Source organism: Amblyraja radiata, chromosome 2 (assembly GCF_010909765.2).
Source record: "Amblyraja radiata isolate CabotCenter1 chromosome 2, sAmbRad1.1.pri, whole genome shotgun sequence".
NCBI classification, from domain to species: domain Eukaryota; kingdom Metazoa; phylum Chordata; class Chondrichthyes; order Rajiformes; family Rajidae; genus Amblyraja; species Amblyraja radiata.
In genome coordinates this window covers 127,704,396-127,724,367 of record NC_045957.1, presented here as the reverse complement: position 1 = coordinate 127,724,367, position 19,972 = coordinate 127,704,396, and positions in this window count along the sequence as shown.

Sequence of the window (19,972 nt, the reverse complement as noted above, 5' to 3'; positions counted from 1 at the left end):
TCTCCAACATTTTTGTCTACTATATCTTTGTGCCATAGAGTTGTATAGCACAGAAATGGGACCCCACAATATCCATGCCAATATCCTTTTGCCCATCTAAACTAATCATAAATGCCCCCATGAAGTCCCCATTTGTAACCTTGCCCATTTCAATGCCTTTCCCCTGTCTTTTAAACATAGTGCTTGTACCAGATTAGTTTAGAGACACAGTATGGAAACAGGCCCTTTGGCCCACAGAGACTGAGCTGACCAATGATCACCCATACACAAGTTCTAGTCCTACACACTAGGCACAATTTACAGAGGCCAACTAACCTCCAAACTTGTACGTCTTTGGAATGTGGGAGGAATCCGGAACACCCAGAGATAACCCACACAGTCAGTCACAGAGAGAACGTACAAATTCCATACAGACAGCACCCGTAGTTAGGATCAAACCCGGGTTTCTGGCGCTGTAAGGCAGCAACCCTACTGTTGCGCCAGTGTGCAGCCTCCTTTCCTTTGGCAATGAGTTTCAGATGTCAACCACTCCACCTTGAAGATGTTGGTGACTGCGGAGTAGGAAGAGGAGGAGATAGTTGTTGCCGATCAACTGGACAGACAACTTCCATTCATTTTCCAGAGACACTTTATTTACTTGTGCACAAGGACAGCAGACTGCTGTACCACAGTCACTGTACTACTCTGAAATTCCAATCAGAACGTCAACTTTTTATACTGATTTTGACCCTCGAAATTGTGCGCACTTCCTAATTTCTTATCAATAACAATACGTTCTCAAAACATTAATATACAATTGCAATAACATTAATACAAGTAAACCTACATCTATTTAATTGAAAGTCTCATCTTGACCACTTCCTGTCTGCGCTATATATTGATTTTAGAAAAAATGCTACCATAAATCGCTATGATTTTTGGCCATCTTACTCACAGTCCTCCTCCGCTGAGTAGGCCCTGAGGATTTTTCCCATTGATGAGAAATAAAAAAGTTATGAGTGTTTAAAAAACCTTGAGATCCTTTCGCTTATCAATCACCGCGATGAAGGTAACACCCCTTCCGGGGCGGGGGGGGGGGGGGGGTAGGACTATAAAACCCTGGTTGCCTGGACATGACTCAGTCACTCTGCAAGATAGCTAGGGAGAGGCCACGACTCTCATTCTAAGCTGTGAATCAACTGAACTGTGAATCTGCAATGTACTTGCAATAAATGATTTGTTAGCCCTTAATGAAAATTAAATGAGTTGTTTGGCCTGCCCTGTGCTTGAAACTGCAATGGCAATGGAAATGAAATGAAAATGCAATGAGCTGTTTGGCCTGCCCTGTGCTTGAAACTTCAATGGCAATGGAAATGAAATAAAAATGCAATGAGCTGTTTGGCCTGCCCTGTGCTTGAAAATGCAATGGCAATGGAAATGACCTGAAAATGCAATGAGCTGTTCGGCCTGCCCTATGCTTGAAACTGCAATGGAAATGGAAATGAAATGAAAATGCAATGAGCTGTTTGGCCTGCCCTGTGCTTGAAATTGAAATGGAAATGAAATGAAATGAGTTATTTGGCCTGCCAGAAACCACTAATTTTGGCCCACAAGGCCCCTATTAGCCGAGAAACCAGTCCCTTTTGCCCAAAATGCTCGTATTAGCCCAGGAGGAGCATTTTGGCCCAAAAGGCCCATGCCAGGCCCGAGAAAGTGCCTTTCACTGAGATTTCACAGATTTTTTTTTGAGTACCTTCGGCCCATCAGGCCTGTACTAGTCCAGGAGGAGTCCCTTTGGCCCATCAGTAAGTATTCCCCCTGCAAGTATTAAACTTCAGCCCAGTATTTTTCTATCTCCCTTCATTGGCTCCCTGTGAGATCCAGGCCAGGTTAGATTTTCCTCCTTCATTGCTGTGATCTGCAGGAAAAATGTCTAAAATTGATTCTCCACCCTCTCCCCCTTTTCTCTCACAGACTCTCTCACCTGTTTTGGGCAGAATTTCTGGCAGTTTCTCAGCTGCCAGCCCACCAGGCCTGAGTGACTGAACTGCCAGCCCACCAGGCCTGAGTGACTGAGCTGCCAGCCCACCATGCCTGAGTGACTTAGCTGCCAGCCCACTAGGCCTAAGAGACTGAGCTGCCAGCCCTCCAGGCCTAAGTGACTGAGCTGCCAGCCCACCAGGCCTGAGTGACTGAGCTGCCAGCCCACCAGGCCTGAGTGACTGAGCTGCCAGCCCACCAGGCCTGAGTGACTGAGCTGCCAGCCCACCAGGCCTGAGTGACTTAGCTGCCAGCCCACTAGGCCTAAGAGACTGAGCTGCCAGCCCTCCAGGCCTGAGTGACTGAGCTGCCAGCCCACCAGGCCTGAGTGACTGAGCTGCCAGCCCACCAGGCCTGAGTGACTGAGCTGCCAGCCCACCAGGCCTAAGTGACTGAGCTGCCAGCCCACCAGGCCTGAGTGACTGAGCTGCCAGCCCACCAGGCCTGAGTGACTGAGCTGCCAGCCCACCAGGCCTGAGTGACTGAGCTGCCAGCCCACCAGGCCTGAGTGACTGAGCTGCCAGCCCACCAGGCCTGAGTGACTGAGCTGCCAGCCCAATGGGCCTGAGTGACTGAGCTGCCAGCCCACCAGGCCTGAGTGACTGAGCTGCCAGCCCAATAATCCCACAATGCCCATACTAGCCCTCTGGAAACCAGTCCCTTCGGCCCACAACACCCATACTAGCACTCCAGAAAGCCCCCCCACTGGCCACCAATATTGGAATTGGTGGAGAGGTGGAATATTGTGTTGGGGGACCAGCCCTCCCGTTGAACATGGGACCCAACGGGTCCCACTTAGTCCAGTGCTATTTAATCCTTTATTTAATTTTCAATATCAAGAACCTTGTAGTGTGTGTCACGGAATACCCATCCCAAAACATTGGGGTACGTCACTGAATACCTATCAGGAATATTGATGTGCGTCAATGAATGCCTAAATGTTGTTGTGCTGTACTGCTGTCCTAACCTTTGTCATACTGCAGTTTCCACACAGGTGGCAAGGGAGTGGACAAGGCAAAGAGTGAAGGATGAGGAGGCGGAAGCAGACAAAGCGACGGCCGACAGGAAGAAACGGCAGCTGGTGAGGGGAAGGCAGTCCCCATGTTGGTGGCTCGAAGAAAGTGCCGCCAGCAGGGACTACAACGTTTAGCCGCAACAACAGCTGCATCAACCAGGCCATGCAGCAGCTGGTGAAGAAGGGCTCACTGGTGCAGACCAGCGGCATCGGTGCCTACTCTTAAGGTGAAATTACACAAAGTAGTGGAGTTACTCAGCAGACTGAATCAGTCTGAAGAAGGGTTCCAACCTAAAACATCACCTATCCACGTACTCCAGAGATGCTGGCTGACCTGCTGAGTTACTCCAGCACATTGTGCCCTTTTGTGTATTAACCAGCATCTGCAGTTCTTTGTTTCAATAATCCCTTACTCGGTTACAGCAGACATTCAGCAAAACCGGACACCATTCACCTGCTATGGTTCGTTATACGTAACGAAGGTTTACTGTACATCACAACAACCACAATTTCATGCTCAATGTTCGTTCAGCATAAACGAATGAGGAAGAGCAAATGTGAGAAACAAAATTGTATCAGAAGTTACTGAATCTGATATGTCAGGAGGTTACAGGTTACGTTGCCGGACGACAAGATTCTGTTCCTTGAACTTACGCTGAACTTCACTGGAACCATGCAAGAGACCAACAATGGAGAGGGCGTCTGAAGAAGGATCTTGACTATTCAACTATTCCACACTGCCTGTCCCGCTGAGGTACTCCAGCATTTTGTGTCCGTTGATAAACGGAGAGGGTAGAGTGGAAGTTATACTGAGAATAATTGTGATGCACAAGTGAACAATGAAGATCATACTTGTGGACTGAATGAAGCTGCTGTTAAACGAAGTCACACAAAATATGATTTCTGGAATATGGAGGAAGCCAGATTGTGAGCAGTGCATATAGAGTACAACATTGAAATTAGAAATTAATCTTATCTGGGTTTGCTGAGCATTTTCATCATTTCCTGACTTCATATCAGATTTCCTGTATTATGCTTCTGTGTTACATTGCGGCATCACTCATTGCTTCTATTTATCATCCAACGGCTGTTCTTCTTGATAAGCAAGTTTCTTGAGGTTAACTTCGCTGCGGAATGACATGCTGAAAGCTGGTGGATTGCCACCAATCCAAGGCAGGCGCAGCAAAATTGATCCATGCGGACAGACTACAATCTACGACTGACGTTGATCAGCCTTATGTAAGAGGTAGAATTGATAGGATGGTCTCTTGCCTAGAGTAGCAGAATCGAGAATCATAGTATTATGGTGAACGGGGAAAGATTTTATAGGAATAAAATGTTAGGATTTTATAGGATTTTATAGGAATTATAGGATTTTATAGGATTTTATAGGAATTTTATAGATCAGTCTGAAGAAGGGTCTCGACCCAAAACGTCACCTATTCCTTCGCTCCATAGATGCTGCCCCACCCGCTGAGTTTCTACAGCATTTTTGTCTACAAAGGAATCTGAGAGGTAACTTTTTCACACAAAGTGTGTTGGGTGTATGGAACGAGCTGCCGGAGGAGGTAGTTGAGACATGGAGTATCACCATAAAAAAAGAAGCATTCAGACAGGTACACGGATTGGACAGGTTTAGAGGGATATGGGCCAAATGCAGGCTAGTGGGACTGGCGTAGATGGTGTGGGCAAGTTGGGCCGAAGAATCTGTTTCCACGCTTTATGACTCTAGAACTCTATGAGTGCCTTTCGTCTGACAGGCACACCATCCACAACCGTTTACTCACTCCACACCCGACTCACTACAGCAGCAGTCCGCACCATCTACAGGATGCACTGTAGCAACTCACCAAGACTCCTTGGACCGCACCTTCCAGAGAAAGATCCCAGCGAGCAGTGGCCATATCCGACAGCAGGCCTGGATCACCCACCACGGAACCGGACACCTGCCTTGAAAGACCCGCTGGACCGCACAGCCCAACACAGAAAGACCCCGTTGGCTGCGGCCTGTAAGGGGAGGCTGTACCTTCCAAGCCCTCAGGGTCAGCTGTGGATGGTGCCCCGGCCACAAAGGTGGCTGGGTGAGGAGAGGGACATCAGTTAATTGAATAGTTCTGATGAAGGGAATCTGTGAATCACTTGGATCGGGCGAGGCTCCATAAGACCAAGTGCGTGGACCGGACTTTGATAATGGCACCAAATCTGGTGACTCGAATAAGAATTTCACTGTGTTTTGCACATTTGACAATAAAGCTCCATTGACCCATTGAAACCTGCCAGGTGCATCCAGGGCGTACACATTTGTGAGCTGGAACTATATTCCTTCACTGTTACTGGGTCAAAATCCTGGAATTCCCTCCATGACAATATTGTGGGTGTACCAACATTTCATAAGGTCATAAGGTCAAGTGATAGGAGCAGAATTAGGTCACCTGGCCCATCAAGTCTACTCCACCATTCAATCATGGCTGATCTATCTCTGCCTTCTCCCTATAACCCTGCACTGATAACCGACACTAATCGAGAATCTATAAAACTCTGCATTATAATTATCAATTAACTTGGTCTCCACAGCCTTCTGTGGCAAATAATTCCACAGATTCACTACCTTCTGACTAACGAAATTCCTCCTCATCTTCCCAAAGGAACATCCTTTCATTCTGATGCTATGACCTCTAGTCCTAGACTCTCCCACTAGTGGAAACATCCTCTCCACATCTACTCTACCCAAGCCTTTCACTATTCTGTATAATTCAATGAGCCCCCCTTCCCCCGCATTCTTCTAAACTCCAGCGAGTGGAGGCCCAGTGCCATCAAACGCTCATCATATATTAACCCATTCATTCCTGGGAGCATTTTTCTAAACCTCCTCTGGACCCTCTCCAGAGCCAACACATTCTTCCTCAGATATGGTGTCCAAAATTGCTCACAATACTCCAAATACGACCTGATCAGCGCGTTATAGAGCCCAGCATTACACCCCTGTATCTGGAGAAACTGCAGTGTTTAAAGATGGAACTTCACCACCACCTTCTCAAGCGCAATGAGAAAAGGGCAATTAAATGGTGGCCTAGCCTACAAAGCCCACATCGCTTGAACGAATAATAAATAAATAAAGTAGTATTTTTATTAGATATCTAATATTTGATAGTAGTAATTTTTCTAAATAGTGTTTGGAAAGTTTAAAAAAATAGCAGAAATACCTGACATTAAACACTGATGACATATTCTGACCCACAAATACTCTGACTAAAATTGGCATTGATGACACTGAATTGCGCAGAGCTCCATTTAAACAGTTTAACAATGAATCTGAGATTTGAATCAGGCTTGTGTGAGGAGAGGTCGCATGAGCTTTAATCTCTGAAAAACAGAAAGGAAGACGGAAAGCAATTTGTGCAGGATGTGTGTTCCCAAATCACTGCTCCGACGTGCTAATTAAACATTTAATCTCCCAGGACTAAAGTGGAAACAATTAATCACTACGACCAAATCAAATCATTGTTTTATTGGCAGGAAGGCAAAGCCAGGTCCCAAATATTTTAATCAAAATTTCAAAAAAATTCTCTTGCTTGAATCAGTTATCGGACATCTGTAGCATTTATAAGTCAACAGCGTACTTGCAGTCAGTTCTTGATTGGTATTTAAATTTAGATATTTCCTGGAAGGTGAGAAAGTGGGAGAATCTGTTTAGCAGCTAAATGGGCAGATTTTAAGAGGAATAATGTGGCGTGAGGCTTATTGGGAGTCCAGGGAGTACAAGAAACAGATTCAGAACAAGATTGCAAGCACTAGATTTCATCAGAAGAACATTATAAGCAAAGGCTAGGGCTCTCCAGTTGTCAACAGTTTGTTTCGGTGTGAGGAGTGAGCGGAGAGAAGTTCTGCTGCTTTGTCTTCCTGAGATCAATGGTGTAAAAGCACACACCTGATTAAGGCAAGAGTGTTTTATTGTTTTCTGTCCCAGAATGGAACAATGAAATTCTTACTTGCAACAGCACAACAGATAAGTTAACAATGTACTCAGTTAATACCATAATGAACAACAAAAAAGTTAAAAGGTAGACAAAAATGCTGGAGAAACTCAGCGGGTGTGGCAGCATCTACAGTATGGAGCGAAGGAAATAGGCAACGTTTCGGGCCGAAACCCTTCTTCAGACTGATGCAGGGTGGGGGGGGGGGGGGCGGGAAGAGGAAAGGAAGAGGAGGAGCCAGAGGGCTGAGGGAGAGCTGAGAATCAAAGATCCTATAGGATCTTTGCTGAGAATGGGAAGAGACAGCAAGGGCTACCGGAAATTGGAGAAGTCAATGTTCATGACTGCCCAAGCGGAATATGAGGTGCTGCTCCTCCAATTTCCGGTGGTGCTCACTCTGGCCATGGAGGAGGCCCAGGACAGAAAGGTCGGATTGGGAATGGGAGGGGGAGTTGAAATGCTGAGCCACAGGGATATCAGGTTGGTTAATGCGGACCGAGCGGAGGTGTTCGGCGAAACGATCGCCAAGCCTACGCTTGGTCTCAACGATGTAGATCAGCTGACATCTAGAGCAGCGGATGCAATAGATGAGGTTGGAGGAGGTGCAGGTGAACCTCTGTCGCACCTGGAACGACTGCTTGGGTCCTTGAATGGAGTCAAGGGGGGAGGTAAAGCGACTCGTGTAGCATCTCCTGCGGTTGCAAGGGAAAGTGCCCGGGGAGGGGGTGGTGCGGGTCGGAAGGGAAGAATTGACCAGGGAGTTACAGAGGTAGCGGTCTTTGCGGAAAGCAGACAGGGGAGGAGATGGGAAGATGTGGCGAGTGGTGGGGTCACGTTGGAGGTGGTGAAAATGACGGAGGGCTATTTGTTGTATGTGCCAGCTAGTGGGGTGAAAGGTGAGGACTCTGCCCTTGTTCCGAGTGGGGGGGATGGGGAGAGAGAGTACTGTTGCGGGGTATGGAAGAGACCCTGGTGCGAGCCTCGTCTATGTTAGGGGAGGGGAACCCCCGTTCCCTGAAGAATGAGGACATCTCCGATGCCCTGGTGTGGAACACCTCATCCTGGGAGCAGATGCGGCACAGACGGAGGAATTGGGAGTAGGGGATGGAGTCCTTACAGGAAGCAGGGTGGGAAGACGTGTAGTATCCACTATAAGCCATGGGAGTCAGTGGGCTTATAGTGGATGTCGGTCCAAAGTCTATCACCTGCGATGGAGATAGTGAGGTCAAGAAATGGTAGGGAAGTGTCGGTAGGGCACGAACAGGCAGAGACAATGGGTCTACCAGGACAGTCAGATTTGTGGATTTTGGGGAGAAGGTAAATCAGGCCTGATGGTTGTGGGGAACAGTTTTCAGGCTCCTATACCTCCTTCCCGGTGGCAGGAGTGAAATAAGAGTGTGGCCAGGGTGGTGTGGGTCTCTGATGATGTTGGCTACCTACTTGAGGCTGAGACTCCTGTAGATCCCCTCAATGGTGGGAAGGTCAGTACCCGTGAGAGACAGGGTTGTGTTCACCAATCTTTGCAATCTAGGTGAAGACAGGCAAATAGGTTTATTTTAGATTGGCATTATGACTGACATTTTTTGACTGGGCCGAAGGACCTATTTCCATGCCATTTAACTATATGAATCCAATAATCAACAACTGCCTCCAACTGCATAAACTAGGTGCGGAGCAACTCGGTGTGTCAGGCAGCATCTGTGGAGGGAAATGGACAGACAACATTTTGAAGGTACACAAAAATGCCGGAGAAACTCAGCGGGTGCAGCAGCATCTATGGAGCGAAGGAAATAGGCAACGTATCGGGCCGAAACCCTTCTTCAGACTGAAGATGCTGCTGCACCCACTGAGTTGCTCCAGCATTTTTGTGTACCTTCGATTTTCCAGCATCTGCAGTTCCTTCTTAAAGACAACATTTTGAATTGGGGCCGTTCTTCAGACTAATGGAGTGGGGAGGAGAAAGATGGAAAAGAGAGGCCTAGCAAGTGATAGGTAGATACAGGTGAGGGAGCTGATTGTCAGATGGGTAGAGGTAGTGACAAAGGCTAGAGGTAAAATGGAGACAAAAGGGTATCAGAGCCAAAAGGTATCAGATAAGGAAGGAAAAGGTGGAGTGAGATATAAAGCCGGATGAAGGGATTTAAGTAGAAGAGGATGGAGGGAGGGGAATGAGGGGGGATTTAAGGGAAGTGGGGGTGAGAGAGGAGCAGAAGGGAAATGGAAAAGGGAGAGTGTGACAGGCGAGGTGAGAGAATGGTGTGCGGACCAGCGAGGCGGGGAATGGGAGGAGAGGTCAGAGGTTTACTTGAAAGTTGAGAATTCACTGGTGTCTGCACCTTGAGGCCGGTAGAGATAAGATTTTTTTCCATTGTTATTTTCTGTTCATTCCAAATACATAATTTTAATGTTTAATATAATCCCCAATGTCTTCATTTGACTTTCACTGCAAGCTGAGAAGGTTTAGTGAAAGTGAACATCTCACTTAATATCCACTCGTGGTGGTTAGTGGCGGCGCCTAACGGCAGCGGCTCGACTACAGTCGAATGTCTTTTTTTATTTTTGTCTTGTTAAATGTATGTCTTGAGTTAGTTTTTATTATTTTTTTAGCTGTGTATATGTGGGGGGTGGTGGGGGGGGGGGCTGTGGGGGAAACCATTTAAATCTCTTCCCTGTGCGGGGACCCGACTATTCCCTGTCGGGTCTCGGATGTCGTTGGGCCTAACATCGTGGAGCCGGCGGCGACCTCCGGCCGGGACTAACCTGGGGGCTCCAGTTGCAGAGCCTGCGGAACTGACATCGCGGAGCTGGCCAACTTCGGAGCGGGAAGAGCTGTGATGGCGTGCGGCTGCGACCCGACTTTTGGAGTTCGGAGGCAACGGCCGCAGACCCGGTGGATGGGAACATCGGGAGCTCGCAGGTCCCTGGTGGGAGACCGCTTTTCCGAGCTCCGCAACGGCGACTTCTCCCGCTGGAATCGCGGGTTTAAGGACATGGAGCCGGGGCCTAACATCGCCCGGCGTGGCTTAAACGGCCTCAGGACTTACCATCGCCCGCCGGGGGCTTTAACATCGGAGCCCCAGCTCGCCTCGACACTGCAGTTGGACTGCTGGACCACGGGAGAAGGAACAAAGGGAAGAGATAAAGACTTTGCCTTCCATCACAGTGAGGAGATGTTGGAGACTCACTGTGATGGATGTTTATGTAAACTGTGTTAAGTGTGGGTCTTGGATTGTTTTGTAATGTAAAAAACTGTAGAAATTATATTTCGTTCAAACCTAGGTTTGAATGACAATAAATTGCATTCTATTCTATTCTACTCACATGCCATCTTTTGCCCCACAACGCTCCCCTCACCACCTTGTATTGGCTACCTCCCCTTCAGTCCTGCAGTCCGGAGGAAGGGTCTCAAATACTGACTGTCTATTTCCCTCCACAGATGCTGCCTGACCCGTTGCGTTCCACCAGCAGTTTGCTTTTTACACTAAATGTAAATTTCATCAGTTTAAGCAGAAAACCATGACAACTGTGTTCCAACAAGTTCAACCATCTGAGTAATTGAAAGGTAGTCTGGAATCTCCAAAATTGTTTTTAAATGTAACCCCCCACTTCTGATTTCTGAATTAAAGCAACAATATCCCTGACATTGTCCTAATGCAGGCTCTCAATCTGAAATGTCTACTTGCACTTTCTTCTTTCAGCGTTGTGCTTTTGTTCCTTACGTAATTTGTAAAACAAATATTTTGCTTGCCCCTTCTTTAAATTAGCATGTTTTATCTGATTTTAAGAGCTAAATCTACTTGGGAGACATTTGAGGCATTTCAGGAATAAGGATGACTTCCACTCAACTAACAAATCTGGTCCTATTTTCCCCGATCCTGGGGAGAGAGAGACCTGGGCATCAGCATGTGGGTAATGGTACAGTTTTAATGGCTACACACTAGTGTGTGTGTGTGTGGGGAGGGGTGGGGGGGGGGGGGGGGGAGAGGCTGAGAGTATTGCGATGCCACCCAAAACTTGCTCAAGCCCTGTGACAGCCAACAATGGACCATTGTGGGCTCCACCTTTCTTGAGACATTGGTGCTGGCTGTGATTTATTCTGCACCTTTTCACATTTCTCGCTTCCCTCTCCCCTGACTCTCAGTCTGAAGAAGGGTCTCGACCCAAAACTTCACCTATTCCTTTTCTCCAGAGATGCTGCCTGATCCTCTGAGTTACTCCAGTTTATGTGTCTATCTTTGACATTGTTGAACTCGTTAACTCACAACCACAATACAACTTTAACTACAACTCTGCCTTAGGACAGAATTATTTATTGGTGTAGTTAAATGTGATCATATGATCTGAGAAGCTTAACACCTGCTAACTTGCTGAGATGGAAAATGAGATGCTATTATTTGAACTGACATAGGGCTCTGTTGGAACAATGTTGGAGACCAAAGCTAGAGCCATCAGAGTGGGACTGAGATGGAGAAATGAAGTACCAGGCAGGTGAAAGCTCCCGATGAACTTTATTGAATGCCAATAATAAACCAATACTGATACCAGTACAGGTATCAGCTGTAGGCAGAGAAACATAGCCAACATTTCAGATCAATGACTACTTTAAAATTCATGAAGTGAGAAAACAACTGTGTTTGAACTTGTAGAGACAAGGAGCACAATGGGAATGCCTATGATAAGGAAGAAACCAAGTATGTCTAATTGGAAAATGCTTTCGTCTCTATCTAGTTAGTGGAGAATGAGGATAGTTAGAGAGAGGAAAAACATTAAACATGCTGAAATTGTGAGGTACGGAATGCAGCAGTTACCAGAAATGTGAAAGGAAAGCCCTGACACTGGGTTCATTCACAACAGGGGCAGGTGGATTTCAGGTTATGTTCATAAGTGATAGGGGCAGAAGTAGGCCATTCGGTCCATCAAGTTTACTCCGCCATGCAATCATGTCTGATCTATCTCATCCTTCCTAACCCCATTCTCCTGCCTTCTCCCCATAACGCCTGACATTGAGGGAATCATGGGGATTAAACAGGAAAATGGCAAAGAGGCAGCAGATCTTGATGAATGCAGACAGGTGTGAAGGGCCAGATGGCCGACTACTGTTCCTAATTTTTTATGTGATTATGTTTTGAAAAACCTTGTAGATCCTGCAACACCTGGGGAGAGTGAAAGACTGAATTACTGTCACAGATGGCTGGCCTTTCAGTTGAAACGGTCAGTTCTGAAACAAACAGGGAGGCTGATTTTCCAGAACAGTTGAATTCGATATTGAATCCCAACTACTGCAGACTTCTGTTGCATCTGTGTTGTAGGACAAAGACAGAGTATCAGAGTGGGACTGGGATGGAGAACTGAAGTCATAGACAATTGAAAGCTCTGGGTTATCCTTGCGGATTGAATAGAGATGTTCTGCAGAACAGTAACCAATCTGCATTTAATTTCTTCGGTGTGAAGAAGACCACACTTTAAGAAAACAAGGAAATGCACTAAACTGGAAGAAGTGCAGGAGAATTGCTGCTTCACCTGGAAGGGTGCTTGGATCTGTGGATGGTGGGAAGGGATAAAGGTGAGAGTTGCATCTCCTGGAGATTCATGGGGATGTGTCATGAGAGGGAATGGTTAAATGGATGGAAGAGCAAAGCAGCAGGTTGCAAACTGACTCCTGTTTTGATGAAGGATCATTGATCTGAAAGTTTCACTTTTCTGCTTCGGATGAAAGGTATTCAACTTCTACTGTTTCACTCTTCAATTCGACTGGCTGGATATTTCTAGCACTTTCTGTTTTCTATTTCTCACCATTACGCTACATGAAGAAAGCAAATGGCATGTTGGCCCTTATAACAAGAGGAATCGAATATAGGAGCAAAGAGGCCCTTCTGCAGTTGTACAGAGCCCGAGTGAGACCACACCTGGAGTATTGTGTGCAATTTTGGTCCCCTAATTTGAGGAAGGACATTCTTGCTATTGAGGGAATGCAGCGTAGGTTTACAAGGTTAATTCCTGGGATGGCGGGACTGTCATATGCTGAGAGAATGGAGCAGCTGGGCTTGTACACTCTGGAGTTTAGAAGGATGAGAGGGTATCTCATTGAAACCTATAAGATTGTTAAGGGCTTGGGCACACTAGAGGCAGGAAATATGTTCCCGATGTTGGGGGAGTCCAGAACCAGGGGTCACAGTTTAAGAATAAGGAGTAAGCCATTTAGAATGGAGACGAGGAAAGACTTTTTCTCACAGAAAGTGGTGAGTCTGTGGAATTCGCTGCCTCAGAGGGCGGTGGAGGCAGGTTCTCTGGATGCTTTCAAGAGAGAGCTAGATAGGGCTCTTAAAAATAGCGGAGTCAGGGGATATTGGGAGAAGGCAGGAATGGGGTACTGATTGGGGATGATCAGCCATGATCACATTGAATGGCGGTGCTGGCTCGAAGGGCCAAATGGCCTACTCCTGCACCTATTGTCTATTGTCTATTGCTACAATGTATTTTTCTCTTCGCTCTACCTGTTGTACTAGTGTTTGGCTTGACGTTATTCATGCATTGTATACCTGATTTGATTGTTTAGCGTGAGGGACGTCGGAGAAAGCGAAGGGCCATCGGAGAGCCTTCATGAGCATGAGTCCTGACGGTCAGTGGAGGACGCGCCGCCACGAACAAAGAGAACACAGCATGGGGGGGCTGCCGAGAACACAAAGGATCCGGTGTGAGGTAGTGGCCGAGAACAAAGAGGGTCTGGGGGAGGGAAGGAAGAGGGACTATATTGAATACTTTTGTAACTTTGTCGGAACCCTGTACGTGGCAACTCTTGCATACTTGTACTGTATGCAAAGAATCTCACTTTACCAAGTACACGTGACAATAAAGTATCAATCAATGGTCGGCACGTTGGCGTAGTGGCAGAGTTGCTGACACAGCGCTTGCAGCGCCGGAGACCCGGGTTCGATCCTGACTACGGGTGCTGTCTGTACGGAGTTTGTACGTTCTCCCCATGACCGCATAGGTTTTCTCCGTGATCTTCGGTTTCCTCCAACACTCCAAAGATGTACAGGTTTGTAGGTTAATTGGCTTGGTGTATGTGTAAATTGTCCCTTGTGGGTGTAGGATAGTGTTATTGTACGGGGATCGCTGGTCAGTGCGGACTCGATGGGCCGAAGGGCCTGTTTCCGCTTGGTATCGCTAAACTAAATTAATCAATCAATCAATCAAGTACTGAAACAAAAGCTTATCACTGTACCTCAGATCGCGTGACAATAATAACCCTAAACCTAAACCAAACCTAAACTATTTCAAGTTTACTATATTTGCAATTTCTGTTTTGATTTTCATGGTGGTAGTTTGGAGTTTAATGTTAGGCCAATTAATATTTTTAAATAGAACAGATTCGAGGGTGGAAATTGTCCTGTGTCCAATAGCAACTCCAAATTAGATCATTAGATGGGCAGTTTTGAGGAGGAAGGGCGACATACAATGTTAATGCTGTCCCAAGAGGGAGTTAATGGGGTAATTCCCTTGCGAGTCAAGTTTGATAACTACAATGCTGCAAGTGATAGAGATTGATTTTATGTGCATAATTGTAATATAACGTCTCCTTTAACTGCGCTTTACTGCACTTTATCTTCTTTTACTGGAACAAGCAGCAGCTATAATATCTATTTTGAACACAATAACCATTTCCTTCTCTCTTTAACTGGGGAGTATTTTCATGAAACTTGATTTCTGTGCCACAGAGTGCTTTGAACTGACCAGTTACTCCTGCCTGCATCCAAATCACTGGTTAACAAAATGCTATTAATAAAAGACCTTAACATTGAGGATATTGGTCTCTAATCAATTCCAGAAGACGAGAGAGAGAAACTAAGAAAGACAAAGGCAGTCAGGGATGGACAAAATACTGTTATATGGCATTAAGTGGATTTCAGAACTGTGATTTACAAAACGTTGACTATGTTTAACATGCTTGTTGTCACGGGTGTAACTGAAATGTGAGGAATGAAATTGCAGTTGGAATCCATGTGGAATATGTAGAGCCAGAGCCATTCGCTCCAGAAAGATTAGTTTTTGTGAACACATATAGGATATGTGGAAATCTGAAGAAGGGTTTCGGCCTGAAACGTTGCCTATTTCCTTCGCTCCATAGATGCTGCCTCACCCGCTGAGTTTCTCCAGCATTTTTGTCTACCTAGGATATGTGGAACAATCCTTCTATCACTCAGGCCCTTCCACTGGTTGATTTTTCTGAGGCATTGATGACTCTGTTGATGCTGTCTCACACAAAACTGGAATGTTTGATCAGCTTTGCTGCCAGCTTCAACACTGCTATCACATTTCTGTTCGTGCTGGCTTTGCCAAACACCTGTGCTCTCTTCACTGTGGCCATCTGGATCTCTCAGTTACTGGTAATTTTAATCCCTCTTCCCATTCGCTGCACTGACCTGCCTGTCCTTGGTCTCTTCCATTGCCAGGGAAAGGCCAGGCACAAACTAAAGGAACAGCACTTCATATTCTGCTTGAGGAGTCTATAACACAAAGGCCTGAACCCTGAATCCTCCAAAGTTTGGTAACCTGCACCCCCTCTGTCTCTTTCTCTCTCCTCCTCTCTGCCCCATTCCTCTTTTTCCTGCTTTCCACTCTCATCTCCGATCACCCTGTTTATTTTACTCCCTTCTATACACAATGCCCACTAGAACCGCTTACCCCTCCCCACACTGCTCACTCTTCCTTCTCTCCATTGTTGCCATTTCACCTTCTCTCTTCAACTTTCTTTCCCATCAGATTCCAGAATATGCTACTCCTTGTCTTTCACTACTCACCTCCCAGTCTCTGTTGCTATCTCATCTGTTTCTTTCCTCACCTGAGCGTCATCTGCAAATTAAGCCCTCCTCACCTGAATCCGCCTCTTACTTGCGAGCTTAGGCCACCCCCCGCTACAGTTTACGGTTTAGTTTATCGTCACGTGTACTGAGGTAAAATGAAAAGCATTTGTTGTGTGCTATCCAGTCAGCGGTAAGACAATGCCCGATTACAATTGAGCCATTTACAGCGTATAGATACATGATAAGTGAATAACGTTTAGTGCAAAATAAAGTCAGCCAAGTCCGATCAAGGAGAGTTCGAAGGTTACTAATGAGGTAGATAGCAGTTCAGGGCTGCTCTCTGGTTATGGAGGATGATTAAGTTGCCTGATAACAGTTGGGAAGAAACTGTCCCTGAATCTGGAGGTGTGCGTTTTCACACTTCTATACCTTTTGCCTGATGGGAGAGGCGAGAGAGGGAGTGACCAGGGTGCGACCCATCCATGATTATGCTGCTGGCCTTGCTGAGGCAGCATGAGGTGTAATGGAGTCAATGGAAGTCCCCTTCCCACCTCTTTATAGTGGTTACTTCCCCTCTACCCCTTCAGTCCAGCTCAAGGGTCAAAACATTGTCCACCTCCCTACACAGATGCAGGCTGATCCGGAGTTCCTCTATCTTCTCTCTTTCATTGCTGGAGATTCCAGCATCTGCAGTCCATAATGTGATGCAATAATAAAATGTGGTGTAAAAATGTAGTTACCAGGGGCCATGTATGTGTAGGAACTTTCATTAACTTTGGGACCATGTGTTCCAAATAGGGTTGCCAACTGTCCCGTTTTAGCCGGGACATCCCGTATATTGGGCTAAATTGGTTTGTTCATACGGGACCGCCCTTGTCCCGTATTTGACTGCTACTACTCTGTAACCACCAGAGGCAGATCATAGATCTGATACAACAGCGTTCGTGCGTGTTGCATGTGCTGTTGACGCCACACATGAGTGATTCACCTGTCATCCAATTGCAGGCACCTTTATGCGCATCTGTTGTAGGCTATATTTTGCCAATTCCTTCCAAAACAAAAAGTTTCAGTAATGTCTGGTGTCGTTCGGTCAGTTTGGCACGTGCAAATATGGATACACCTGCAAAAAAGTAAAGACTGTGCAACTATAACAAGCATTGGGAAACAAAAAAGACATGGGTTAAGCCCGTCAGCGCCAACTCAACCAAATACTGTGCGGGATATTATGGATGATCTGTCCCCGACCGAAGAAGGTGAGCCTGTGTATTTCTCAGTTGCCACCGATGCCTCAAACAAGGGAGATAGAAAAATGTTTCCAGTGTGCGTGAGATATTTTTGTGTGTCTGACGGAGTGCAGTGTAAAGGGCCTGTCCCACGAGCATGAGACTGCATGTGGCGAGCGCGACCAAACCGGAAGCGGGGCCGCGCGGGGGTCGTGCTGAGGTTGAGTGATCCCCGTAAAGGGTCGGTCCCACCAGCATGCGACTGCATGTGGTGAGCGCGACCAAACATGAAGCGGGGGCCGCGCGGAGGTCGAGTGAGTGACGTGAAGTTTGAGTGAAGTCCGCGGGAAGTTCGCGCGTGACGTACGGCGTCAAGACACTGCATCCGGCGTCAAGACACTGCGTCCGGCATCGAGACGCTGCCTATGCCTGTCGAGGCGGTGCGTATGGCGTTGAGGCGGGTGCGGGTCGGCAGGCCGTTGCCGCGCGGAATATTTGAACACTGTCAGTTTTTCGGAGCCCCACATGATGTCGGGACCAGCTCCGCACAACTCCATACGGCTCCGGCGATCGAAGTGGGACCGGTCCCGCGAGGCCGCACGGCTCAAGCGACCACGTTATGTCGCGCTTGCCGCATGCAGTCGCATGCTCGTGGGACAGGCCCTTTTGTTACTCGTCTTTTATGAAGACATTGATGAAAGTGCAAATGGCATACATCAAGCTATGATGAGCTGTCTGGAAATGTATGAACTGGATATTGGACACGTCACAGCCTATGCAGCAGATAATGCCAATGTAAAGTTTGGAACACACCACTCAGTTTACCAGTTATTGAGCAGTGACAACAATCGCATTCTGAAGGCTAATTGCCATCTCACATAGATCATAACGCCTGCAAGCACACCTGTGATCAGCTGTCAGTGGATATTGAGACAATTGTTCTAAAGGTCTACAGCCACTTCTCAATATCTTCCTCGCTTCCTGAAGTGAGGAACTGCGTTCATTTTTTGCCTTTGTTGACATTAAGTGGCGTGAAATTCTGCGTCATGTTTGCACACAATGGCTTTCTCTTCATCCAGCTGTCGAATGTCCCCTGCAAAACTGGCCAGCTCTTATGTCATACTTCAGGTCCCTTGAGACCTGTCCTGTGGCACTGAAGAGGATTTTTGAGGATGAGGAAAAAACTGGAAGTACTGAAATTTATCTGTGCTTTTTACCACAATGTGGGGTGTGTTTTTAACCAAATCGTAAAGAAGCTGGAGGAAAGAATGCGCTGCATCACAGATGTTTACAAGGAAGTCCAAAAGTTCAAAATGAAGATGCTTCAGCGGAAACAGGACAGCTTTTTTTGGATACCAGACCAAGCAGCTGATGGACAAACAAGTGCCAGCACAAAGGTCCAAGCAGCAACAGGACTTGAGAAGTTCTATGACTCTGTCATTACATACATTGGCAAGTAGTTTGATTTCTCAGCAGAAAATGTAATGAAGGAATTGAAACCGATCGGCCTCTATGAGGAGCTCTCCTTCACTGACCTGGAGCAAGTGGTGGCTGCCCTCAAAATGACAGAAACAGTCAATATGCACCAACTCTATGAAGAGTTTTGTACTAGCCGGGAGGAAGGATACCGGACAGGATACCACAAAATCCACCAGTGAGAAGTGGGTTGCAGTTTTCCAAAACATAGGGAAAGCCAACTTGATCAACAGGTTCAGGATTGTCTCATTTGTCCTCAGTGTGCCAGGCTCAAATGCCTTTGTAGAGAGGATCTTCTCCATGATGACCATTAACTGGTCAGACTCACGAAACAGATGCAGCACAGAGCTGATCAAAAATGAACTTCAAATATCTGTGAACTGTGACCTCTCTGGATCGCTGTGCAAAAGGATTGCTTGAATCAGTCAGGAGCAGCAAGAAATATCCATGGAAAAAGTAGACTTGGTGAGTCCCCCCCACCTCTTTTCCTCTTTTGCAGTGATTATATGTCCACTCTATAGGCACATCCAGATAGGGTTATTTGGTGTTATTTCATGTCTGACTGAGTCAGATTATGCTCTGTATTATGCTTTGTTATCATTTGGTGTTACATTTCATATTTAACACTGAAGATATGTATACATGGTTCATATATTGGATTTGTTTACCTACTCACAGTTGTTTTTTTTCTCTCTCTCTCTCTTTTGAAAAAGGTCCCTGTTACCATCTGCTAGCTGCCAGCCCCCTCAGTCACTTCATCCTGGGCCTGCACCATACCCACACTGCCGCGACATGCCACTTATTTGGGAGTGAGAAAGTTGGCAACCCTAGATCCAAACCATCCGGGAATGATGGGCTGGCAGTCTCCACATATCATTAGCTGCAAGAATCCACAATTAAACCACAGTCTAGTTGCTACTCCGCTCCTAACTCAGACAATAATTCAACATTAATTAGCACCACACTGGCACTTATCAAGAAAATGTCGGTGTAATTGGAAAATTTATTGTACTGCAGTGATATACTGGGGTGGAATTACCGAGGCTAGTTATTGGAAGTTATGGCACACCAATGCAGCCTTGCTCTATGGGGCTCTTGATGCAATAACTGCAGCTGCCGTGCCGATGCGTATTCGATGCAGATACGTAAAGGGTTAACCAGCTGACGAAGGATTGGAATCATTAAAGCATTAAAGGTGAGGTTGAAAGGATTACAGGGTTGAGCTGAAAGTGAGCAAAAATTTGTTTTACATTGCCCAAAATTCTTACTGCCAGAGAGGTTAACTTAAGATAATGGTCCCAGCTCCCAGAAGAGCCAGTGTAGAGAATTTGGGGTGATATCTCATTGGAACCTGGGATTTGGCTTTGCTGTAAATCCCTCCAAGTGGAAGCATGAGCCCACTTTCCCAAACCTTCAGGGTAAGTATGAAGATGGTCCTCAATTTGTGTTATTGCAAGACAA